Below are 26,470 nucleotides of genomic sequence, written 5' to 3' on the forward strand. Positions count from 1 at the left end.
GTACTCAATTCCAAAACAAAACAAAAAAGAAAGAAAAAACCCTAACAAAGCAAGTGCAAGCGAGTGACATTTGGGAAAATTTCCTATAATAATCAATAAACAAGTTATTCTTAGGGAGGCAGATGGCTTTGTGTGAACTCTACCTAGCTTGGTCAGTGTAGCGTTGTCAGTTTGAGACTTTCAGCCTCGTAGTCTACTAATTTAAACGAGTTGATCCAAATGATCTTCCAGATGACTGAAATAACCAGCTGATTGTTTAGCTGTCCGAATCACATAGGCACCGTTTGAGACAGATTTCGAGCTGCATTGGTCCCATGAGGCAGTGTGGTGGAATAAGGATGAGTGCATGTTGCTCTCTTGTGCCCCAACTCTCCCCTGCTTTCTAGGCTCCTATTCCGACCACCCACTGGATAGTCCACGTGAATGACCAACAGACGCTTCAACCATAGCACATCCCAAACAGAATTCTCCACTTCTTCCGCAACACCTTTCTTGTTGCACCAAATGATACCCATCATCCACCCATTCCTCAGGCCAATATCCTGAGTCATTCTTGACTTTTCTCTTTTGCTCACATTGCACACTCACTCCATCAGCTGTCCCGTCAAAGTATACCCTGGTTCCAGACATCACATCTCAGCACCTGGTCCAAGCCAGGCTTCCTCCTGGTCCAGGACCCCCTCAGCTCTCTGCCAGGCCTGCAGCAGCCCCCCAACTGTTCTCTCTTCTGCTTCTCGGGCCCTCCAACCTCTCTCCACAGAGCAGCCACAGGGATAGGTTAAAACATAAATCACCTCACATCTTTCCTATCCTCAAAATGCACAACAAATATCCAGTCCACTCAAAATAGCATCCAAGTGATTTTTGTTTTCTTATATTTTCTATAATTATCGTGTGTAATTCTTTTTGTTTTTTGTGGGGAAGATTCTTCTTGAGCTAACATCCATTGCCGATCCTCCTCTTCTTTTGCTTGAGGAAGATTAGCCCTGAGCTAGCATTTGTGCCAATCTTCCTCTACTTTGTATGTGGGATGCCTCCACAGCATGGTTGATGAGTGAAGTAGGTCTGCGCCTGGGATCCAAACCCGCGAACCCTGGGTCGCTGAAGTGGAGCCCGTGGAACTCTACCCACTCAGCCACAGGGCCGCCCCCGTGTGTAATTTTTATGACTTGAAAAACAATTTGGTTTTACATTTTTGCTTTTATAAAGGATATAACATTTTAAATACAAAAGAAAGCATTTCTTGGTACAGCTTTGCTTTCTTTAATCATTTAGTTTGACACACAACATCCTCTGATGCTAACTTCAGAGGCTTCCTTTTATTTTGACTCCTCCTATTCCCAGTTAGATAAAAGATAATACTCAGTGACACTAGGAGACAGCATGGTATAGTGGGAAAGGCATGGATTTTAAACCACAAGACCTAAGATCTAGTTTATTTGACAATGAATTAGCCAAGTAGCTTTAGCCAATTGACTTAAATTGTCTGTTCTTCATCTTAAAAAAACAGGACTGATAATATCTGACTTACCTACCACACAGGATTTTTGTGAAGATCAAATAGATATTTGAAAGTGTTTGGTGAAGTGTAAAACACTCAATGAATGTTAGTTTAAAATAATAGAATCGTACAATCGTCACAGTGAGTTGTAAAATCTACAGAGGGAGTGATGAATTCCATACGTTGAAACACTCACTAAGGGTTTGACTGAGTATCGTATTCATCATATGCTATCTTAACCCAATATCCACACGCATAGAAGAGGTTAGATCAGTGGATGTCAGATGCTAACTGAATAAGAATTAAAGTGACGGATGTGGAGTTGGAGCAGCCCTGCTCATCCAAGGAGACAGCTGTATATAGCTCGGAGAAAAACTCTGCCTTCTTAAGTAGATGGGCTTTCTTACATACCTTGAGAGAGCAGAGAAGACCATAGATGGGTGTAGGTGGACATAGTGCCCAGATCTGAAAAGGGAGACAGGTTGTTACCCCTGATAGCCTTGTTGGGACAGCCTGAGGCTGACCTTGAGAAAAGGGGCCTTTTGTTTAGAGGATCTGTGGGACACTCTTCGTTTTGCCAGTCCTGGAAGCACTACAGGTAGTGGTGATGGGGCCTAAGGGAGGGAAGCTCTCAGGCCCTAGGAAGATGTAGAGTTGGAACCTCGGAGGAAGGAACAAGAGAAGTTTTGAGATCGGTCTTCAGTTTAAATAAAGCAAAGAAAAATTCTCTGAGTCCCAGGCTTATGGCTAGGTCCATTTATATATTGTCATATTTGATCCTTAGCGTGCATTTTGACGTAGGTATTATCACTTTACAGATGGGAAAACTTTAGACTCAGAGGAGTTCAAGTTGTTCCAGATTAGCCTACTAGTAAGTGAACAATCTGGGAATGAAATCCAGTTGTGTTGGCCTCTTTACCTATATCCTCTTGAACGCCAATGAAGTTCTGTGTAGTAGAGGCCTTGCATCTGTTCATATTACTGATTTTCAGAGAGATACATGTGAAGTTTTCAGGGGTGTTGGCAGAGTCTTTGCTACCAGGGTGTAATGCTATTGGAAGCCGTGAATCCCGCTGATGTGTGGAGCTGCTTTCATTAACAAAGAAGGATGCCTAGATTTGTGGCTCAGCATCTCTGAAAGAGTATCATGATTTTTTTCAAGTCAGATATTTTCTTGATGAAGAAATATTTTGCTGTTTTGAAGATAGGATTTAACAACAGCCTAAAGAAGCTCACCAAATCAATGTGTATTAATGTAAAAAATGGAGATTTTGGCTGCACTAAGAGCTCAGGATGGTTTCACTCAGGTGTAGGCAAGTGGCGTAGCTGCCTATAATTCATGACCTGCTTCATGGAGTCAGGGACATTATTTGACAAGGACACTGCCTCATTATCATTCTTCTGCTCCATGTCACAAAACAGAATACATGATTTCAATGAGATCTTTTCAGTCATGTGTGGCTGCTTTTCAAGACTTTTGTGTTGGGCCAAATCCAAGAGTTAGTAAAATCCCGGCCTTGTCAAGTCCAGGCTTCTTTTCACAAAGATTCACGTTGTCTAATGTATCATGGACAGACAGAAGGTACTCCTTTGAATTTTGTTGGCTTTGTATTTTTATTGGGAGAAAAGTTTTTAACACCTAAAGCACTGAGGTTTTTGCTTCTATGTTCAATTGTAGAAGAAAAATCTAAAAATACAGAAATTTTGTCATACTTTATTTCCTCTGGCATTTTATAGCTAAGTGCTATAAAACAAATTTGTAAAAATCATGTGTCCATAAATATAATGACAGCTTGGGGTCTCTTTAATTCTTTTCATAGAAAGATTATTCTGTATATCTTAGCAAGGAAGCAATGATGGTTATAAACTAACTGACCATGTCTAGTACAGATAGTATATTGCTATTCCATATTATCTGGAGTCAACAATGCTTTAATAACTTAATTTGTTATAAATGGAATATTTATCACAAAGTCGTGGTTCAAAGTATCTAGAAGAAATTAAAGACAAAAAAATTTGACATCTGTTTCATGTGGCCCCTGAAGTCAACCAATGGACTCCATGCACAGTTTAAGAAATGATATTTTAGAGGACAACCAAGCATTTGATTTAGTATAGGAATAGCTAATTTCTATGATCTGTAGGATGTACCCTTTCTGTTGTAAGAACCCTTAATTGTGTGATTCAACTGTGTAGGTCAATTGTCTTATCTGATTTAAATCAAGGATAGCAGAAACCGTATTGTATGATAAAATAAAAAATGCCATTGCTTCAGAAAATAGTTTATAGGTTGCATTGAGTTTTCAGGTAAATTATTTGTATGTGGTAAGGTTGTGTTTCAGTTATCTACTCTGTATAACAAAATATTTCCAAATTTGGTGGCTTTAAACGATGTTGATTCTTTCCCGTGTTTCTCTGGTGATTCTTTTGCTGCATGTGATGTTGTCTGGGACCACCCATGCAGTTGCATTCAGCTGAGAGCTTGGCTGGGACACCATGATTTTTCATATGGCCTCTCTCTCCAGCAGGATCACTGGGACTTCCTTACAGAATGGCAGCTAGGCCCTTATGAGGGAGTGAGCCAAAAGAATAAGTTCTAATATGTAAGCCTCTGCTTGCATCACGCTTGCTAATATTCCATTGGCCATGGCGAATCACATGGGAGGGAACTTTACATAGGTGTGAATCCTGGGAGGTGTGGTTCTTTGGGGGCTACCAATGTCAGAGTCTCCCACAGGCCACTGCTTAACTCCTAATAGCTCTCGACCTCTGCCCTTTTTCTTTCACAATTAAAGTCCTGATTTTTAACAGGATGAATGGCCACTTAGAATAAACACTACTTTTCCTACTCTAACACTCTTCAAATTGTGGCTGGGAAGCTACATTTTTGGGCAATGGGATTCAAACAGAAGTGCTGTGTGTGACTTCTGGGTAGTATCTTTATTATGTATCCACTGCTGTGACAAATTACCCGCAAAATTCAGCAGCTTAAAGCAGCAAACGTTTATTTTCTCACACGTTCTGAGAGTCAGGATTTGGGAGCAGGTAAGCTGGATGACTTCGGTTCGGAGTCTCTTATGTGGTTATAGTCAAGATATTGAGAAGGGCTGCCATCATCTGGAAGTTGTCTGGGGCCGGAGGATGCCTTCCATGGTGGCTCACTCTCATGGCTGTTGGCCAGAAGACTCAGTTCCTCACTGGCTCTTGGTAGGAGGCCTCAGTTCCTCACAGTGTGGGCCTGTCCAGAGGTCCTGCTTGAGAGGGAAGCTAGCTTCCCCTAGAAGGAGTGGGCTGAGAGAGAGAGAGAAAGAGACAGAGGAAGAAAGGGAGAGAGAGATAGAGGAACCAAAATGTCTTTGATGACCTAGCCTTGGAAGTCACATTTACAACTTCTATATTCAGTTGGTCACACAGATCGACCCTGAGGGTGGGGGGAACTACACAAGGGTGTGAACACCAGGAGGGTGGGATCACTGGAGGCCACCTTGGAGGCTGCCTATGACAGTGTCATAAAGGGAAGGTGCATGTGTGTCTTCCTATTTTGAGTTTCTAGTATTCGTCAATATTCTAAGCAGTTATGTGAGACAAAGCTGAGCCTACCAAATTCTATACAATAGGTTCTCCACAAGTAGCCAAGCTCCAATTTATTTGTATTCTTCATTCAATCTCATTAGGGGGAAAAAAAAACAGAAGAGAAATCATTTCTTAAAACTAGAAACAGTTATGACAATATTTACTGAGAATTCTTTTCTATAACCTGCTAGAAGTGTTTTTGGATTGTTTGAAAACAATTTAGAGAACATGGCCTGAAACAGAAACATTGCTATCTTATTCATATTCATCGCAGAAATAATTATGGATTATTGTTGGCAAACTTGTCTGATTTTTTTTTTTTAACTAACTGTAATTGGGGCAGTGTAAACTGTGTGGTATGAAAATGAATTTTCATATTGACCAGTTCTGCTATTACTTCCCAGCTGTACTCATGGTGGAGCTGTTGGTTAAATCCTGTCTTTAACATGACCAGGAAAATACTCATACATACATAATACATAATTATTAAAGACAAATTCGCATCCTATATAACTGATTTGCCCAATGTGAATTGGATTCTAGCAGTGGATAAAAAGTATTGACTTTAGTCAGGAGTTCATGGTTTCAGATCCCAGTCTGACCTCTTCCCCGTGTGTGCTTACATGCTCTAGGAGGCAGCTCCCTCATCCGTAAAATGGGAATAATAATGGGTCACAGGGTGTTGTTAGTATAAGGTAAGACACATAAGGCTCATAGTAAACACTCAAGAAATGGAATTATTATTAGCTAAACATTCTTTAAATCTTTGTTAGGATTAATGGTTTTGGTGAATTCTTGGCATGTTTCCTATAACAAGACCTTCCTTTTAAGGCGATTTTTTGTGTGCGTGTGTGCATGTTTTCAAAAAGAAGAGATAATGGCACTAGAGGAGCTAAGATTAAGAAAATATAGCACCTTTTAGAAGGTCTCTTCTCCTGGAAAATTTCTTTGAACAATCTGAGTCGTGTTAATGCAGGTAAATAACTAGAAACCATCCATCTATCCATTTATCCAGCCATTAAATTATTACCCAACATTTATAAAGTATCCATTATGTGGTGAGTACTAAAAATGTAAAGAATAAGATATTGTGCCTGCCTTCCAGGGTTTCTCACAAGCTAGTGAAAATTTATATCGAAGAGAGAGAGAAAAAAATAAGTAATGTGTCAGTTGCTCTATTTGTAACATATCTGTTCTTAGCTGCGTAGGGCACTAGCGCTTGCACAGGAAGAAGCACTTAACTGCCCAGGAGAGACTTCCTGAGGGTTCATGCTTCATCTTGGTCTTGAAAGATGAAGAATAGTTTCCCAGATGGCTAAGGAAAGGACTGGGGATGTCAGGGGGAGAAACAGGACTTTCTGGGCAGAGTCTGTACGGTGTGAGAAGGCAAGAAGGAGTGGAAGAACATGGTGCATCCTGAGGGAGGCCCATAGTTTAGAATGTCAGGACTCTGGAGTGCTTAAAGGGTGGGCCTCCGGCCAAGGCTAGAAAGGTAGAATGGAACAAATCGTGAAAGGGCTCCCACGCCCTGATGAAGAATGGGAACTTTACTTTGTAGGGATCAATGAACCGCTAAAGGATCAGCACTTCCAGTCTGGTGGCAGTGTGGAAGATAAACCGGAGGGACTGAGATGGGAGGCTGTGGCACCTGGTGGGAGACTACTGCAGGCATCCAGAGAGGCAGGACAAGAGGCTGAGCTGAGTGGTTGTAGATACAGCAGATAGAAAATAGGGCTGACTGGACTGTGTGTGGGGGTGAGGGGTGGGGAGAGAGGGGAACGGTGGGGAGGAAAATGCAGGAAGAACTCTAGAAAGGCCCCTGGGTTTTGATTTGTGATACAGGGGGATGGCAGTGCCAGTCCCTGAGAGGGAAATGTAGGAAGAGGAGTAGGTGTGTGGGGGAAGAAGGGATGATGTATATCATTTTGGAAATAATGAGTCTGATCTGCCAGGGGTGACCCAAGTGGAGATGTCCTGCACCAGCTGGATATATGAATGTAGGTCAGGGCTGGAGGGGGCTGGAGAGACTAAGTTCAAATCTCTTTTCAGCAAGCAGCAGCATACACACAGCCCTGAACCTGGCTCTTTGAGTGGAGACTGCTCTAGGCAGAACTCTGAAATAGGTCAGGTCTGTCTTTGATCTCCTGATCTTTTAGTGCGCATTATTGGCTGCTATTTTTATGTGACCCATGTCTACCTTTTTAGCCCTACCTTCTACTATTTTTTCACATTCATCTCTTATGCTAGCTACATCAAACGATGTGCAGTTTTATGGGTAGTTTACACTATTTCATGAATACATAATGCTATTCCAAGTTAGCGTGTTCACATCTGTCTACTGCTTTGAATTCTCTTCTCACTTTTACATCTAATTGAAATTTCACTCAGTCATTACCTCCTCTAGGAAGTCTGCCTGAATTCCTTGTCCTTTTTAGGTAACTTGTTATTCATAGCCCTTAAGTGGAGGGTGTGACCAACTTTATATCATCCCAGGACATTTATGATGTGTTATAAATTTAATATTTTCTACAAATAAAATTACTTGTTGACTACTTACAATATCCCATGTAAATGATTTACCTGTAAATATTAATGGGAGTATACTATACATATTTTTTAGACCTACTTTCTTCAACAAAAATATACCATAAACATGTTCCATGTCAATAAATACATGGCTTCACTCTTCTTTACCGCTACATGGTGTCTTGTTTATGTATGCACTCATTATATTCAACGATTTTTTGAATAGTACTTATTTCCCTATCTTTCAGTGTTTACATGTACTTCTCTGTCTTTTCTTACAGATTGTAAGGTCCTTTGCCAGTACAGGCTGAGTTTTGTTGGGAGGCAATTCTCCATGGATTGCTTGTTTCCTGCACCCAATGACACCAGTGGCACTGATAGCCCTTGTCCCGGAGTATTTTCAAAGGATGTTTGTACAGCCAACAGCTTTGCAACATAGAGCGGCTCCCTCTGGAGCAGAGGGTAGTCCTGATTACTGCCCAGTATAACAAGGATAATGTTCAACAAATAGTAAATAAGTCCTAGAGATCTAAGGCACAGTACAGTGAATATAGACAAAAATATTGTATTATAATCATCAAACTTGCTAACAGACTAGATCTTAATTATTCCCACCACTAGAGAGAATTGATAATTATGTGAGGTGATAGAGGTGATAATTATGGCTATATTGTTAATCATATTACAATATACAAATGTATCAAATCAACATGTTGTACACCTACATTTAAACAATGTTATATGTCAAATATATTTCAATTTTTTTAAAAAAAGGATAATGTTCTCCAGAGCAAAGGTCAGGCAGGGTTGCTTGCAGCCTATTGTAAGAGATTTGAGTTTCCTAGGCTCAGACTTTGTCGACTGTGACCCAGACCTCATGCAAGCTGGGGAGTGAGTGAACTGATGTAAACAGGAAGCTCAGCTTGCTTCCTGTGCTGTGAGCAGCATTGTCTCTGACTCAGTTGTCTAGTGTCCTCTGCCAGCATCCATGAAACTGTGGCAGGGTCAGGTGTCAGCTTGCAAGTAGGGATAAATCTCAGACCCCTCACAGTTGATCTCTTAGCACTGACTGTTATTCTTGCTAACAAAGCTAATGCTTACTAAGTCCTTACTATGGGCTAAATAGTACATGTATTTTTTTTCTTTTAGTTGGCACACAATCATGAGTAGAACGTTATTTTCCCATTTTATAGATGAGCAAATCGCGTGGAGATGTAAATAACTTGCCAAGAGCCCATCATCAGGAAGTAATGGCGTTGGGAGTCAAACCCAGGTCTTTGAGTCCCAAGGAGTACCTTCTCGTCTCGTTACAGAATAGCTTAACATGTAAATCAGCCCAGGGGACTTTAGTTCTGTAACTGGGCCAATTTCTTAACCCAAATGAACGAATTCTTTGGTTTAAAGAAAATAAACACAGGGGAGGGGAGCTATTTTTGGGTAAGGAGGCCTTCCTCACACCCCTCACATCAGGTGTATTGCGTAGGTATACTCAGCCTGGCTGAGGGCAATAGAACGTATGTATCGGACATAATTCCTGCTCTCAGGGATCCTGTAGTTTTGTTTGCGAGGTGAAATTCCGCCACAGGAAGCAATCAGAGGGTAAGACAGAATTTAATTAGGCTCCATCTTGAATGGTTCAAGTAATAAGGAAATTACGAGTTGAGGGAGAGGCGAGATCAATGAGGGCTGGTCCGTTCATTCGGGAGGGATGCATGGAGGAGGCGAGGCTTGAGCAGAGTGGGGAGGAAGGGAAAGTCAGTTCCAGGTGGGGTCAAAACACTGAAGAAAAAATTCGAGGAGAAAGTGACACACTTGCTATGTGTTCTAGGAAAACGTACTTTCTGTGCCTGCTCTTCTCCATATATGAAAAGAACAGTTTACAGTTTTGTGTCTTTTAAAAAACCATAACATACAACCACTGGAAAAAAAAAATCCAAAACATACTCACACAAAGAAACAAAGCCCACCGCGATATTTTCTCATTTGCACTTCACTCCGAGTTTGGGAGCCTGTTTCCCCTGGTGTGGATGTTCCCACAGGCTCCTGCATTCTGAACTTGATTGGATCCCTGCAGTGCAGTGTACCTCAGACTACCTTTTTTAGACCACTTGGAAGTTTTTCGATTTATTCAGCAGAATATATCAGTCTGTCAGCTTTGGAGAGCTGGTGCCTGCAGAAGATATATCTTTCCTCTGCAGGTGGCACTGGCTGCCAATTTTTCTTTGGGGTGAGCTCTTGTTGGGATGAAGCCCTCTCTGGTTTGAGCCACTAGTCACACGTGAGTTCATCTCCTTTTCTGTCTACTGTGCTATCTGGATAATGGCTATACCTGCTGTGTGTGAGTGGAGAGAGGAACCTATTGTGCTATTTCTTTGCTTTGTGATTAGCAAATCGCTTTTTGCTTAAACTGGGTCATCCCAGCTCTCTTTTCTTGCCTGAGAAATTTATCTGCCTCTGTCATTTCCTAGATGTTGATATCAATGTCACTTTGCTTCAGATGGTGTCCCTTGAGTCCTTGAAGTTCCTGCTATCTGTCTTCTCTTTGATTGTTCTCCAGCCTCTCTGCAGAATGGCCTCCCTCTCCTCCTGCTGTCTGTCCTCATCACACAAGCAATCTGGTTCAGCTGAACTGCCATGAGCCTTCCCTGCCGGGCTTCGGTGAGGAAGCAGAAAGATTTCCTCTGGGATTGTCAGAGACCTCTAGAAGGTGCCTCCATTGGCTCCCGATAGCGCATGACAGAGCCTGAAGGCAAAACATACCCACTGCTGTCAGTTTTACTAAGTGGACTTTATAAGGTGACACTGACATCAAAAGTAATCATGGAGGAAGGAAAGGACTTCTCTTTCGTTTCTGGGTTTTCCTCTTCCACTCTTTCTCTGCTCTTTCTGAATGCCAATTTCCTTTTTCTCTTCTGCACAGCAAGTTACCAGGAGGTTAGTTAATGTTTTAAAAAATTCCACCAAATGAATTATAATTCCAGGCTGAGTTTTGAGACTTACTAAGTTCTAGTAATGGAAAAGTCCAGAAGAGGCTATTGAATCCCTTTCCCCTATTTCTGGGTCAAGAATCCCAGACAGATGGGTTTTGAGGCTGTTTATAGGTATCTTGTAAAAAGAAGCCGCAGGAGGAGAATCTGGCTTCTGGTGGATGGGTCTGTATTTAATAAGTAACAGTAATAATGAGGATTGTACACTATTAATAACACAGTGAAGAAAAGGATTGGAGAATTATGGTAGCTAATGGTCTGAAGAACATTTACTATAAACCTGATTTTATGATACATTTTAGAACAGCACTTTCATCATAAATATTCACTCTCTTGTGACATGTTGCACATAAAGTCTGATCCCAGGGACATTTTTAAAATACCTTTTAAAATTATAGGAGACAATAAGAGATAGCGTTCATGTGTGAGGGACGTTCTCTTAGGTTTTTGCCACCCTTGGAGGAGGAATCCTCAATCAAATTATTTCTACTCAAGATTTACCCTTAGGGAAACTCACAGTAAAGTGAAAAGGTCAACTCACTGAGAATATTTTTAACTTCTATAAAAGGACCAGACATTTGCTCAGGTGGGAAGTGGCTCACAGGTGTCTTGTTTTTAGATTTCATTATAATCATAAGGAGTTTTTGCTATTTCTAAGTTAAAGTGGTTGGTCTTTTAGTCGTACCATCTTGTCTCTTCTCGGCCTCTGCTCACAGGTGATGGCAACGCTTACCCCACTCTTCGTAGGGGGTTCTGATATTAGTGAAAACTCCTTAACCCCACCCCAGGCATGGTGGGCTGGGCTGTAATTTCAAGCACGGCTGCACCTTCCTTAGTTCCTAGGGCATGTTTTAATCTGGGATCGAATAACCATGGCTTCCCTGAAAGCAGAAACAGACAGGAGAACTTACTTGTATTGCAACTCAAAATTGAAAATTGATAAAGCTGAATTTTCTTTTTTTATGAAAAAAATAAATAGAAATTTTAATATTTTCTTCTCAACTCATACGGATTACCTTATATGGGGGGACACCATCTTGGAGACCACTATTTTTGATAATGTAATAGAGTTGATAATCTAAAAAAAACTGTCCCTCCATTTAAGGTGAGTCATTTTATTTTATGGTAGTGAATGTAGAGTAAAGATGAGCATCGTAGTCAAGAAATCCCAGTAGGTCCTCAATAAGGTAGTTATGACTCCTGACAACTATTTAGAATCACCTCATTTAACTCTGTTACTGTTGTGGATTCTGTTGTGGACAATTTTTTAAGGAATTAAGTTCTAATTAAGCTGTTAAAACTCAAATATTCATTTGCTGATGTGTAGTGTTAAACCCATTAAGTAACATTTTTGAGAAATGCTATCAGTCTTTTATGCATCTAATGTGTCCAGATAAAATAAAACGCCTGGGAACTGAGCTCGTGAGCTGCAAGATGGTTCTGATGAAGACACAACTACGAATGCTCGGAGACTGTGGGAGAGCTGAAACGTTTACGAATGTAATTGATCTTTGAAGACTGGTTCAAGAAAAATGGGCAGAAAAAAGATTAAGGATGTTATTTTGGAGAGAGAAAACATCTAAAACAGAACGTCTGATTACTGCCCTTTGATTTTAGATTGCTAAAAAGACTTGTTTCTTACATAAATTTGTAAGTCACTATTTTATGTAATTATAGGACTAGAATTAATTTCTTTGTAAGCACTTTCTTAAAATCTTAGGGTATAATGTATTTCACTCTGGGAAAGAAAGTGATGGCTTCCTCTAATCCAGGGATATATGTGAGACACTCTGTTTTCTCTATTTCTTTCCTTTAAAGATTTTGCACTTGCCTTCTAACTTTTGAAGCGTAAGTCATAGAAGAAGCAGTGGCTTCTGTGTTATAGAGACACCAAAAGGACCTCCTGATGTTATTTGCAGGAATAATTGATGTTAAAACCATCTTCAAATATGATTTAAGAATTTTTGAGATGTATCTGAACTATTCAAGTTTATTTGTGTGAAAGAGGCTAGCATCAGGAGGTGTAACTTCTTAAGACAGAAGTCTGTTAAATTTTATCCTGTGTCTTTTTTCGTGGCATTGTGTAAAATCAGCAAGTGTATTTGGGAATAAGTACAATGAAGACTCTTTCTCATCCTCAAAAGCTTCTTGATAATGACATTCTCTTCTTTCTGACTTATGTTGTGAGGCTGAAGCATTAAAAACGTTGAATGTATTCCATTCACATACTATCTATCCCTCGGACATCAAGTGGATTTTGAATTCTCTTATAATGTGAGAATCACATCTTTTATTTGTCAAAGTGCTAGTCAGCTTTTGTTCCTTTAGCATTTTAAAAAACTTGTATCAAAATCTATTAATGCTTTCTATGACCTTCCTACAGATGAAAAGGCAATAAAAAATTTTTCCCTAATATCGATTGAAATTATTGCTATGAAAATACTGAGTGAACTACTGTACAATAGGAGCATGTGTTTGACTTTCCAAAAATTAAAGCTTAATTAATAGGCTTATATTGATTATTGATCAGTGGCAAATCTTTAGAAATGTCCCTGAGTTTTCATATTCTGGAAATTGTTTGTAGGGTATTTTATAGCCTCTGTAGAGACTTTTCAATTTTACTGGTAAAAAGCAGTGGTTGCCAAGCATGCTGACCATCAGAATCATGACGGGTGGAGAATAAGCTCTCCAGCCCACCCTCAGAAATTCTGATTCAACGATCTGCCGGTAGGGGTTGGGAGAGCAGGAGTGAGTGTTTTACAACTCTCCCCATGTGATTCTGGTAATAAGCCAGATTTGGATTTAAGTATAGAGGTGGTTAAATTTTCTACTGCAGCAATTAGAAAAGGGAAACAAAAACAGCCTCATGTTTTTAGAAGGGCAGAATTTCAGGCAATTACAGTATCAATACATATAATAGAGGATATTTGCTTCAGTAGGCCGGCTGCTTATTACAATATTCTTGGCAGAAACAGTGTGATTTTGTTCCCAGGTCACAAAGCCTGGCAGACTTAATGAGATGGTCTAAGAAGACAGGCAGGCCCCTCAGAAAGAGAGTCAGCAGAAAGCCCACCCTTTCTAATCCTGGTGGATTGTGGGCAGGAAGACAGAGGGAGAGGAAAGTCCATCAACACGGTGTCTAATTCCCTTTTCCCCATTAAACTTTGATGCGGAGGAGCTTTACTTTGTTTCAACCAAATAGTTGTGAGAAGCAGCCCAGGCATGTTAAAGTGTGTGGCCACCTTCTCTGGACTTTTTAGGGAGGCTGCAGGAATTTGGGAGAAAACCAGCCTGCAGCTCAGTGCCACAGCTTGGCATAACACAAGTGGGATGGCATAAGTCAAAGAGAAGACCAGTTAGATATGTAACAGGAAGTTAAAATTCAAGTTTTGGGACTCACACAAGTAGAAATTACTGTATGTAAAATTCCAAAGTGAGGCGCTAGATTACCATTTACTGAATTTACAAAAGAAATGGAAAATACCAAATTTTATACCTCATAGGCCTCTCATCTAGGGGTCCCTCATCTACTTCAAGACCATAAAAAGATGGAGAAAGTGGACAGAAGGAGATTGTTGAGAAGGGGAGAGGGGTGTGTGTGTGTGTGTGTGTGTCTGGTGGGGTTCTATCTCCTCCATTTCAAGCTCGTTTTGGGAGGGGGCTTCAATGGGACCACTCAGAGAGTTTGACATGCATTCCCTGAGCTGGGGTAACACAGAGAACTGTGCCTGTCTGTGACAGCAGGATGGAGGAGGCAGTGTGAGAAGTGGCTAGCACTCCTGGAGTTGGGACAAAGGATGTGAGTGTTTCCCATGGTGGACCATGTGGGAAGGAGATCCTGCCCAGAGTTGGGAGGATGAGGGTCTTTTGCCAGTGAGAGTCCAAATTGAGTGAGCCAAGTAAAAGTTAGGGACTCAGGAAGGGCAGTAGTCCATGTGCCAACAGGACAGAAATGGGGGTTCTCAGTGAAGGCAATCTCCAAGGAGCCCATGAGATCACTGGAGGAAGTCAATATTAAACACCTTCCCCAGAAGGCTCCTCACAGACAACGATGGTACCTGCCACTGTCCGTGTCCTTTCCCTTCATTCTTTCTCCCTCTGGGCCCAACCCTGGAGAGTTCTAAATCTTGTTACTATGCTGGTGGAAGAAAAGGCGTAGGATTAAGCACAGAAAGAGAAGGAAGGGCAAAAAGTAGTGGTTGCCAAGCATGGCTGACCATCAGGATCACGGGGGGTGGAGAATAAGATCTCCACTGTTTACCCTCTTTTCCCACTGCAGGTGGCCAGCTCAGGCCCAGCAAGAGGGAGGAGTGGAGATGCTAAAGTCACGTTTTGAGTTTTGATGATCACATAGAATAGCTTAATTTACCAAATTAGAATGTTTTATAAATTGTAATGACTGAAGGATTGCTTATAAGTGTGAAAGAGTCTTAAATGCAGGAGAAAAGTATTTTCTCTTTTTGGCGAGGAAGATTGGCCCTGAGCTAACATCTGTTGCCAAGCTTCCTCCTCCTTTTGCTTGAAGAAGAATGTTGCTGAGCTAACATCTGTGCCAATCTTCCTCTATTTTGTATGTGGGACACCACCACAGCATGGCTTGATGTGCAGTGTGTAGGTCCGTGCCTGGGATCTGAACCTGCAAACACCTGGGTTGCCAAAGTGGAGCATGGAAACTTAACCACTATGCCACTGGGCTGGCCCCCAAAATTATTTTCTTAATCTAAAAAATGTTTAAAGGAAGGAGGATTAAAAATAAAAGTTTTCATCCCATTGGGTTTGTTCAATATACCAGTTTCAGATAGGCTGGTTATTAAAGGGATCTGGAAATGTCTGTATGCCCTGGGGAGAGATGAGGAGGTCAGAGGGGGCTGACAGGAGGTGGAGTGTAGAGGTGGCAGTATTCTGATACTGTATGCCTGGAGGCAAATGGGTGAGTTCAAGGACTTCAGTGATGAGAGCCAGCCAGTCATCCCTCCCACCAAAAAATAAAAATAAATGTGATCAAATATTGACCTGAGTAGTCTGAGAACAAGCCTGGACCAGTTGCTCTGCAGACATTACCTTTTCCCAACCTCCGATGCCTTGTGTGTCACACCCCTCACCATTCACCTGATGTCATCTAGAAGAGGAGGAGCGGAGGGATGAATGGAATATTGAAGATTTATTGAAGTCATATAGACAGAGACTGAATTACATGAAGAGAGAGCTTAGATTATTAGGTTAAACTAAGGTTACTGCATTGGCCTAAATTTTAGTTTTCCATACTAAATAAATTGCTGGTAGTGGTGGTGTGAGTTACAATTGTGGTTAAGAGGGGTGGTTATGAAAAAGATCAGAACAACATAAAAGGGGAAAAAGTTAGCATAGCGTGCGTGAATTTTTGACTTTTCTCTATTTTTGGCCTATTTTTCTTTTACTGTTTCATTTGAGGAAGAAGATAAATCAGGCAGCTGCTGTGGTACAAGCTGAATGCTCATTTCTTTCACCGATTTTAGGACAGTGTTAGAAATCTTACATTATTGTGTTTCTTGAGGCCGAGGAGAAAGAATCTGATGTGAGGAAGAAGAAACACAGCACTCGATGAGAGTGGGGGAGATGTCACAGAGGGGTTTGTATTTTTATACTGAGCAGTCAAAAATGACCAGTGGGTTCCTTTGAATTAGCTCTGTTTTGACTGGGTCAAGGGCCAAGTGTGTTTAGTTTTTTCAAAGAGAGAGAGAAAGAGACACTGAGAAAGAGATTGATTAATTATTCTAGGGGAAATAGTTTTCCTTGATTTTACCTCCAGAAATGGAGGCAAATGTATTGGAGTATGCAAAAATACATGGTTATTGTTAAATCATTCTTAACACTGCCATTTTCAGAACTTTTTTTTTTTTTGAAGAGAAAAAAAGAAGACTGAAAACCTCACTCCACAACAAACAGGAGACTGCCGAACTTCCTGGATCTCCTGAGGGAACCAGGGCATGCAGGTCCTCAGTGACCTCAGAAGTGCTTGCTGCCTTGTACATGGCTGCAGGACGGCAGGCTGTCTGTAAGAGTCATGGGTATGGATTTTTTAGGAAATCAATCACTTTGGGTGATCAGACTGTGTTACAACAGACAAGGCATGCCCTTTCTCCTGGTTAACCTATTTATTTTCTCCTCCTGTGTTTATTAAAGAGTCTGTTCTCAAGGTGGGGAGGGCAATAGAGGCATATTATTTAGACCTAACAAATGGTTGATCACATAACTCTTTTTCTCCAACACTTTGGTGGAATTTTTTTGGTTTTAGCTTTGAGGCTTATTATTATTAAAAGAAAGAAAAGGGGAAAAACTTACCGTCTGAGCTTATTGGGCTCTCACGATCTTGCATCAGTATGTATCTAAAAAGCCATTAAGCATCCTGATTAGTTTGGGAGATGGTGTAAAGATTGTTGCATTACCAGTTACTGCAAGTGAACATTAGATGCAGAGTTTGTCATGGTAAAATGCACCTATCAGAAAATATGGGAAAATTATTATACGCCGCAATGGTTGATTCGGCCTAGGTATTGGACATAATGAGATATCTTTTAAAGGAAAGTATTCAAAAAGACAGATGCTGCAGAAGGGATGGCAGCTCAGCTGTGGTGGATGTGACCACAAAGTACAGTGCTGGATTTCTTAGGGTACACATAGAGAGATTATTTTCCTTACTGAATGGTCACACTTTGCATATGTTGAGAGAGCATCCTTAGTGAGTTAAGAAAAAAAAACAACAACAACATTCTTCTTCTGCATACTGATTGACACGGTATACATTTTTGGGGCTACTTTAATTGGAAGGTTTTATTAACATGTAACAGACAAAATTCATTATGCTCTGAAATAAGGATAATATGATGTGGCCTGAGTCAGGAATGCACGTGTATGTCTTGAAATCTTATTTAAAAAGCTAAAGTGGGTTTTCATTGCAAACTGATTTTTCTGGAGCCGGATCCTGTATGACATGCTCTGTTATGCAACAGCTGCTTATTTCAGCCTCATTTTCTTCTTGCTTGCTTTTCTCCATGGCATCCTTAGGAAGCCCGTTGAGAGGATTTCCGACCAAAAAAAAAAAAAATGGACTCAGAAATCCAGCTTCAAAGCAACATTTGTGATCCAACATGCACTGGGATCAGCAGTGATTGGCCCCTAGAACGGGCTCCCAGGCTCTGCCCCCTCTCCCAGGAGCCATGGGTTTTGAATTGAGCAGGATTAAGCAGCGTTAGGAGAATAGAAGCTAGTCCTCCCCCCAGGAATGATGGCCTGGCTCCTCTACTCTGCTACCCTGAAAGGAACATGAGAGCTGTCGTGGTTTATATTTGAGGTTTTGTTTCATACATTTTGGGGGTGGAGGAAGGCCAGCATTGCCCTGAGTTCTGCATAGTTACAGCATGAACTGTGTGTTAGGGGCTCTTTAAATTTAAAATGGGGGTCTTTTCAAAGCAAAGGGCAGATAGGCATCAGTCCTCCCAGATGTTAACAGTGGCAATGTGTTTGTTTTTGAATATATTTGATTTAAGCATGCAGATATTTTAACAATATCTAAAAAATAAATATAGATAATATCTATAAATAATATATGACATTATTTATAAAGAATTTATATGACATATTTATAAAGAAGATGATTAAAAGCTTCTAAATTCTCACCTCATTACATATAAGAATTATGCCAAGTATATCAGGATGAGCATATACTATGATCTTTTTTTTCTTTTTTAAGATTGGCACCTGAGCTAACAACTGTTGCCAATCTTCTTTCTTTTTACTTCTTCTCAAAGTCCCCTAGTACATAGTTGAAGATTCTAATTGTGAGTGCCTCTGGTTGTGCTATGTGGGACACTGCCTGAGTGTGGCCTGATGAATGGTGCCATGTCTGCGCCCGGGATCTGAACCTGTGAAACCCTGGGCTGCCGAAGCAGAGCACGAGAACTTAACCACTCGACCATGAGGTTGGCCCCTACTGTGATCTTAATATTTGAATTGTGACATGATTCCAAAATTATGGACTAGCCATACAAGAATGTCTTGGTGGAATTTCAGCCATAGTGTTGGGAAATATAAGCCTGAAGGTGGATTGAGGTGTTCTCTGGGCCTGAAGATTAGGAGCAGAAATAATGGAGCCAATGGTCCCATTTAATCAATATTTGTTTTATTTTTCAAGGAAAATATGGCTTCTTTAAAATAGTGTTTTTAACTGACTCAAAAAATTTTTTAAGTTCTATAAAAAGTTGCATATCTCTCCCCCCCTCTTCCTTGGATCCCATCTCGCATGCTGTGTTTGCCTGCTCTCTCTGGTAACCGCTGCCATAGGTTTCTTGTGTATTCCCTCGGGGGCAGATTATGTTTCACTAGATGCCACAACAGCTCCCATCCTACCTGCTCGTTTGCAATGTGACTTTGCCACTCCCCCATTAAGACAGAGAATCCATTTCCCTTCTTGAGTCTGATCTGCCCAGTGTTCTAAGCTTTTACAGGAATTAACTCATTTGAGCTTTACAAGAGCCATATGGGAAGGAACTATCATCACCCCCATTTTATAAATGAGACATCAGGGTTAAAAGCCAAAAGGTGACTTAGAAGAAACACGCATAAACTAGAAATTACAGTAGATACAGGAAGAAATGATAGAAACTTTAATCCACCCACAGCCCATGACAGATCAAGAGGAACACTAATAAACTGGAAGCACTTGAGAAATGTTGGTTATTATTAATATTTCAAATATTTTATTTCTCCTATTTTAATTGTTTTTCTTTTTTTGACTTACATTTTTTAAAATTCTCAAACATAGGATTTTCATTATTTCAAAAATACATTTCCCATTCTTCTTTTATCTTATAATTTTACCATTACTTACTTTCTAAGTCCTTAATTCTATTTCTAAATCTTTTTTTTTTTTTTTAAAGATTGGCACCTGAGCTAACGTCTGTTGCTATCTTTCTTCTTTTTTTATTCTTCTCGAGGTGGATGCTTTGGAGTAAATATTAAAAGATAATATCCCTTGTTTTCATCTTTGGAAAAAAGAACAAACCAGAACTAATATTACCCATGGTTAGATTAAGGAGATTAGAGGGCAGAGAAGACTAGGATGAACAGAGGGGCCTTAAGATATATTGGTTACCTGCCGTTATCACAATTCATGATGGTAGCTTAAAGAGAACTTCTCTTATTTCCCGTCAACAGTTTGATAACTTAAAAATGATTTGATACACATGGTGTATTAGAAAATCTGGAAATCACCCTTTAGTGCTTCCTTTGACAAAGATTTCTAGGTAGTATATAAAACAAGACAACGTAAAACAAAATTAAGCAACAAAAAAAGAAACTAGTTAGTGCTTATATAAAACAAAAACGAGATGTGTCCACCTGCAATTTTATGATAATATTTAAATCCTAAAACCCTCTAAAAAAATCTAGTAAAATAAAACTATGTGAAAAGCACCATCAGACTGAGCAATAAGAATAGATTTTGAAATATAATTGCTTGAGGTAGAATCCTGGGGAGTGCGGCAGAGGACTGGTGGATGTGTGGCACGTTTATATTTGCCAGCTTTGCAAAGGCAGATCGTCTGCCTCGAATTTTGGACTGAACTGTTTCCCTGTGCCTCCTCACATGCTGCAGCTGATTTAAGAGTTTAAGATATTTGTGGAAGGTTTTATGCCTTTTGAATTGTTCAAAAACTTCACATGGTGTGTTCTAATCCTTTTCAATTTCTTTGTTTATTAATGCCAGAATTTACCTAAATATAGTCCACCCTTGTGTATTAAATTCCTTTAACAATACAGGCCATGTCCCTCTTGGTAAATTGCAAATTTGATTTCCTATCTTAATGTCCCTGCTAAGAAACAAGCAAGATGTAAGCATGGCCAGTCCGTTATTGACTTATCATCCTCTGCATCACCTTTAGAAACATGTCTTCACAATAATATAAGATTGTTTGCAATTTTGACATTGTGGACAACAATTAAGTGACCTTTAATTTGTGGGCAGACTTGATTATGAGCAAAACTAAATTGATATCTCCCCCAGTTATTCACGTTTATATTAAATTGTGCCTTAAATATTATGGTGAGAGTTGGAGTTATTAGTAATGATCTTTTGGTTAATCAGTTAACAATTGCTTTTGTGCAAAAAAGAGGGACGGAGTTCTGATTCTCCTTCTAAAAAATTTGTGCCATAGAATCTTTTTTTTTTTAAGGATTTTATGTTTTTCCTTTTTCTCCCCAAAGTCCCCTGGTACATAGTTGTATATTCTTCGTTGTGGGTCCTTCTAGTTGTGGCATAGTGGGATGCTGCCTCAGCTTGGTTTGATGAGCAGTACCATGTCCCCGCGCCCACGATTCAAACCAATGAAACACTGGGCTGCCTGCAGCGGAGCGCGCAAACTCAACCACTCGGCCACGGGGCCAGCCCCTGTACCATAGTATCTTGATAGCTGTTTTTGATTGGCTAGCAGCATAGCATCATATAAAACAATAAACATCTGATGATGACAGTGACGGTGAAAATCTTTTTGGCACTTAAAATTTTTATTGAAGGAAATGGATGAAATCATACTTTTGTACTTGCTCAACAAATTATTACCTAATCCAGAGTAGTAACAATATTTTTTAAAAGGCTTAAAACACTGTGACAATAATAACATAATAGGCTAGCACTTATTGAACACTTCACACGCACCAGGGACTTTTCCTAGGGCTTGACATATATTATCTCACTTAATTCTCACAACAAACCTTTTAGATAGATGACATCATTCTCACTTTTCAAATGAGGAAGCATGGTAGAGAAATTTGAACTTCTCAAATGTCTCAATAAGTGGCAGTGTTAGAATTGAAAACCCAGACATTTTGACACCAGAAAGCAAATATATACAATATTAGAAAGCTCAAGACTTGCTAAAAGCTTAGTGGAAGATTAATTTACTTTAAATGAAAATCTGTGAGAATATCATTAAGAAATTCTTGCACTCTTTTTTATGATGAGGCAGTGCAGGTCCTTGTTGGCACCAGCCTCCTGTAGTTGGAGGTGCTTGATATATTATCAGTTTTCTTTTACAGGGCCAATGGAAATGGTGAGGCGCTCTCTCATTTCTTCCTCATCAAAAGGCTGGAATGCTGGTTTGTTTCAAAGTTGTATTTTAGATAAAATTTTGTTTTCTTTTTGCACACACCTTCCTTTGATGCTCCCTTCAGAGGCAACACATCTGCTACTGGCTTCTTCAAAGGGAATTTTCACAGAAAAATTAGAAACTTTCTTCCTTATATCAACATTATTAATAATAATTTCAAATGTGTTTGTGAGAGGATCAAGGCCAGTTTGAAAGATCAAAATAATATATCGTCCTTCCAGAATTGTTAACTTGTTTATTCCTTTGCAATTATTCCAAACTCTAGCCTTATTCTTTGCAGGCCTATTCTCAGCCTTTGATAAACTGCTGGTACCATCTCAAGAAATACTACAGGTAGTTTTCAGACATGACACCATTCACATTTAGTTAGGCCAGCGGTGTTTAAAGTCATGCCTACAGGATCCTTTTCCAGTTCTTCTAGCTGTATCTTGATAAAATGTCAGCAAAATTTATAGGCTCTGTTAATAGCCAGAAGAGTGTTCCTATTGGTCTACTTCCGTAGTTTAGAATCACACCTTCAAAGGATCTTCTTGCAGCCTAAAGATATCAGCTCAACTGATACTTCCTGAGATACCGCTTTATGACATTGTAGAAGTGTGTTGGTAATAGAATTATCAAACTGGTAATTTCATTCTTGCTTTCCTCTGTAAGGTAACTGTGTCTTTCCTCTGAATCTCCTGGAATGCATCTTAGTTCGTGCTCTCCCCTGCAGGTCCCTTCATTTAGTGCGGCTTCTGCTTTTCCAGAGGGTGGCGCTTGGGAAGAACGTCTGAATCATCTACTTCAGGAGATAGGTTTTCTCTTCCGTTAGTCCTGTTGTCATCATCATCATCATCATCATCGCTGGACAAAATGGCTGGATCATTTAAGTCCAACAGACTTTTAAAGCAGGAGACAAAGGAGACTGATAGGTAGCACAGGGGCATTTCTGTTGTACTTTCCTCTTGATTCAGGCTTCCGTCGTGATTCAGACTGTTTTCTTTCTTAAACGTACAACCAATTGGGGCCAACTTAATCTTACAGGATTCATTTCAATTGTTTATAGACACGAGGTGAGTATTTTCTCCTTTGAGCTGCTGCTTTTTCTCGTATCTGTCCACTAGCATGAGGAAAACGTCCTCCATGAACGTTGCGGAAAATAACGCTGCAATTTGTGTATTTTCACTTAATTTCTAATCATTGCCCAACGCGTGAAGCCCAATTAGGTGACCCTCCAAAGTTTTAAAACTGCCGGTCTCGTGTCGTCTTGCATATGTCTTCAAAATGCAATCACCAGAACTGCTAACAACAATTTTGGATGACAACTTGACTGCCAGACAAGTCGTTTCCCGGCGCTGCCCGGCTCGTGCTGGCCGCCATCCCTGCCCGCTGCTTCCCTCCTCGTGCGCGGCCCAGACCCCGTGGCCTCGCCCGGACCAGGGCCAGGACCAGGGCCCGCCGCAGACGGCAGCCCCGCGGGCTTGGGCCTCCGGCTTCAGGCTTCCGCGACCCTCAGGCACGTTCGCTCCTGGCCGGCCTGCCGCAGAGGCCGCGCGCCCATCCCCCGGGGGGGACTGCATCAAGCGGGCCTTTGCCGCGGCCACGGGGACAGGGTGCGGCTCCTCTGCCACCGCCTCCCGTGATCGCTGCAGCGGCTGTGTCCTTAATAGAAGCCCGAATCTGCCCTATAATTATTACCAAGAGGAAGCGATGTAGGTTTGTTATGCTCAAACTGAGGCTGTCCTTTGTGATCATTGCTCACTTTTAACTGGCTTATGTTTAACCTTCCTGCCCTTATAGCCACTTAGTCCAGTCGGTCAGGTTTGCACTTAGGGATCAGTTCATCTTGGAAGAAACAGCAATAAATGGTGCTGCTCAACAAGGCCACTCCTAGACCCATGACTGAGAGGCCCCTGGCACGAGCCTTGTTCCTGAGGACCTATCGCAAACTCATAAAAACACATTCATAAGCACACGAGCTCAGTCCTGGCACAGTGGATGTAACTCCAGCCAAGCACTTTTGTTACACGCACTTCAAGCCCCAGGGAAATGCTTCTCTGTGACTCTTGTCCACCATCTTGGATTGAAAGGCAATTGAATCCCAGGGCCATGGGGGTCTGTGGATTATGCTACTGCCAGGACAGGAGATACACGCTGCTTTGGAGTGCAGGAGGATTTGTGTGGCAGTCACTTAGGAAAGAGAAAGACAAATTAATTAGTTTGTCTAAGCCACCATCTTTTCTTGACTACTTTGCAATAGTCTCATCTACTCCTTCCATTTTTGGCTCTTTTTAATCCATCCTCCAAATCTTTGTAAGTGTAACTCCAACCCTATCACTTATCTAATTAAAACCTTGAATGGCTTCAGGTTCTTCTTTACACCCCTGGCCCATGTCTCCTTGTCTCGTGGTATGTCTGCATCTTCAGGGACATTATGTTTCTGCAGATCAGCCTTCTCCTTGTGCCGGGAGAAACCCAAGCTCCTTCGCACTTTAGGACCTTGCACATACATCCTGTTCCTTCTTCCTTGAAATGCTTTCCACCCAACTCCTCCGCTTCACTGAACGAACTCCTTCCTATCTTTAGGTCTTACTTTAAAGCTCAGCTCCATAGGGAAGGCCACTCTGACATCCTAGTCCAGGTTAGGTTTCTTTAAAACACTTTCATAGACTCTTAATCACTCTTAAGACTGTTTCCTTCATAGGACTTATTACAATTTTAATTGTGTAACATTTTATCCCAATAGTTTTCTAGTGTATTTCTTCCCTATAAATTGATTCTTTCAAGTGTATCCACAGTCTGTAGACTGATGTCTGGCACAAAGAATGCACTTGGTTTTTCTTGGCCAGGACAACTTTAATTGTGTTGCTTAATAATGCCACTCTTAGGTCTATGGCCTAGAGAAATGAATGAACGAAGAATGCCACTAACCGATTGCGTGATCTCTGGCATGTCGATTGTGTGATCTCTGGCATGTCTGGGTCTCAGTCACTTCATATTTTAATTGAAGATGATAATTCCTATAAAATAGCTGCTTTATGGAATTGTTAGAAAAACATTTGAAGTTACACCACCCCCCAAATACAGATGTTTTCATCAATGATAAATGTTTATGTCTGTACTGTCAAATATATAGGTATAGCTATAGTTTGGAATGAGTGTATATATATATGAGTATATATATATATCAGTTAGGGTGAAGTATCAGTAAACTGGACTCAAGTGGGTTTAAAAAATACCAGGATGATTACCTCCCTTAGCAAGAAGTCCAGTGGCAGGGCAAGCTGGAGGTACAAGTAGTCATGACTTGGACTCTGCCTCTGTCATTCTCTCTGTTTCAGCTTCTTCTGTGGGTAAAGCTTGCTTTCAGACCCACAGCATGATGGCTATAGCAATTCTTGACATAATATTCAGAGACAGCCACATCCAGAGAAAGAATATCTATTTCTGTAAGTCTTGGAAAGGGGAGAAGACGTTCCCAGATGTCCTACAGCCCAGGAGACTTTCTCTCCTGTTAGAATTGCATCAAATTCCTGTCTTAAACCAACCCTGGGCAAGGGAATAGGACTGTCATGCTTGGCATCATCCAAACAGGCTTCAACTTTTTGGTTGCTAGTGGTGCCACCCTCTCCTGAGTCATGTGGATCTGTAGAGAAGGGTGGATAATAGAACAACATTGTAATTGTTTCCAGAAGGAAGGAGGAGGGTTGAGGGCATGGATGTTGGGTAGGCAACCAACAGTGTCTGCTACATAATATGTCAGATATATACATTTAAAATTATTTTTCTTATTCATAGAGTTCAGAAGATTTTTAGGTCACGTAGGCAGTGTGGAAAGATGAAATATGGTAATGTCATGTAACATTTTAGAGTACAGAGTATTAGGATTACTAGCAAATGATATCATTAGCAAGCCAGCCCATGCTGGTATGCAGCAGTGAAGAAGGTTTCTCTGCTGTGTAGGTAAAAGTCATATCTGATTATAAGGTAGAGGGAAATATAAAATAAAGGGTGCCATAAGCAGTGACAACTGTCAGGGATGACATGCATATTCTCCATCCCCTCCCATGCTCATTGCAGACATAGCTAATTGATCACCGCGGACTCCTTGCTGAGTGTGGACATGGTTTGGAGTCCTTTTCAGACAGCTCCTGACTATCAACTGGAGTTGATTCTTCAAAGAAAGCCTATCCACCATCTATGACATAGACATGTTACAGAACTAATTTTTTATACCAAGAGCAGAAAAGGTATATATGAAGCAGAATGAAATCATTTCAAATTAAAATCAGTAAAGATATGGGCCGAAAGCAGAGGAAATAGAAATATGAGTAGTAGTTTTATGCAACCGTGGCTTTTGGTTGAGTGGCCTTTGAATCAGGCCCTGCAGGATGCAGAGATTTTGTTGATCAGTGGATGAAAAGGGAAGAAAAAGAAGAGACAGGCAGGGTATTAGCAAGGACAGGTAGGCAATAGCATCAATAAATATTTTGTTAAAATATTGAGATGAAAATGTGTGTCCCCAACCTTCTCTTCTCTGTGCCCTTTTCCTTCATTCTTTGGCACTTTGTCCTCATTCTGTTTGCCCTCAGTCAAATCCCCATGTCAGCAAAAGATCTGACCAACTCATTCATATGAAACAGCACATGATTGATAAAGCTCCATGAGAAATCTTCCCCTGAACTGTTTGGAATATTTGTTAGACGCAAAGCCTCAAGCTGAAGGTGTGAACTTAATAAGGTGTAATCTCACAAGCTAGTGAG

The 26,470-nt window shown here is 40.7% G+C and overlaps 1 long non-coding RNA gene and 1 pseudogene across 1 annotated transcript in view; one reads left to right on the forward strand and one right to left on the reverse strand.

Annotated features, from left to right (window-relative positions):
* The window catches only part of LOC111769355 (uncharacterized), a 218,751-nt gene that overhangs the window by 2,408 nt on the left and 189,873 nt on the right, over window positions 1–26,470 (forward strand). The window lies entirely within an intron of this gene.
* Window positions 21,520–22,654, reverse strand: LOC102147927 (sentrin-specific protease 6 pseudogene; annotated as a pseudogene).

This window comes from Equus caballus, chromosome 20 (assembly GCF_041296265.1).
Source record: "Equus caballus isolate H_3958 breed thoroughbred chromosome 20, TB-T2T, whole genome shotgun sequence".
NCBI classification, from domain to species: domain Eukaryota; kingdom Metazoa; phylum Chordata; class Mammalia; order Perissodactyla; family Equidae; genus Equus; species Equus caballus.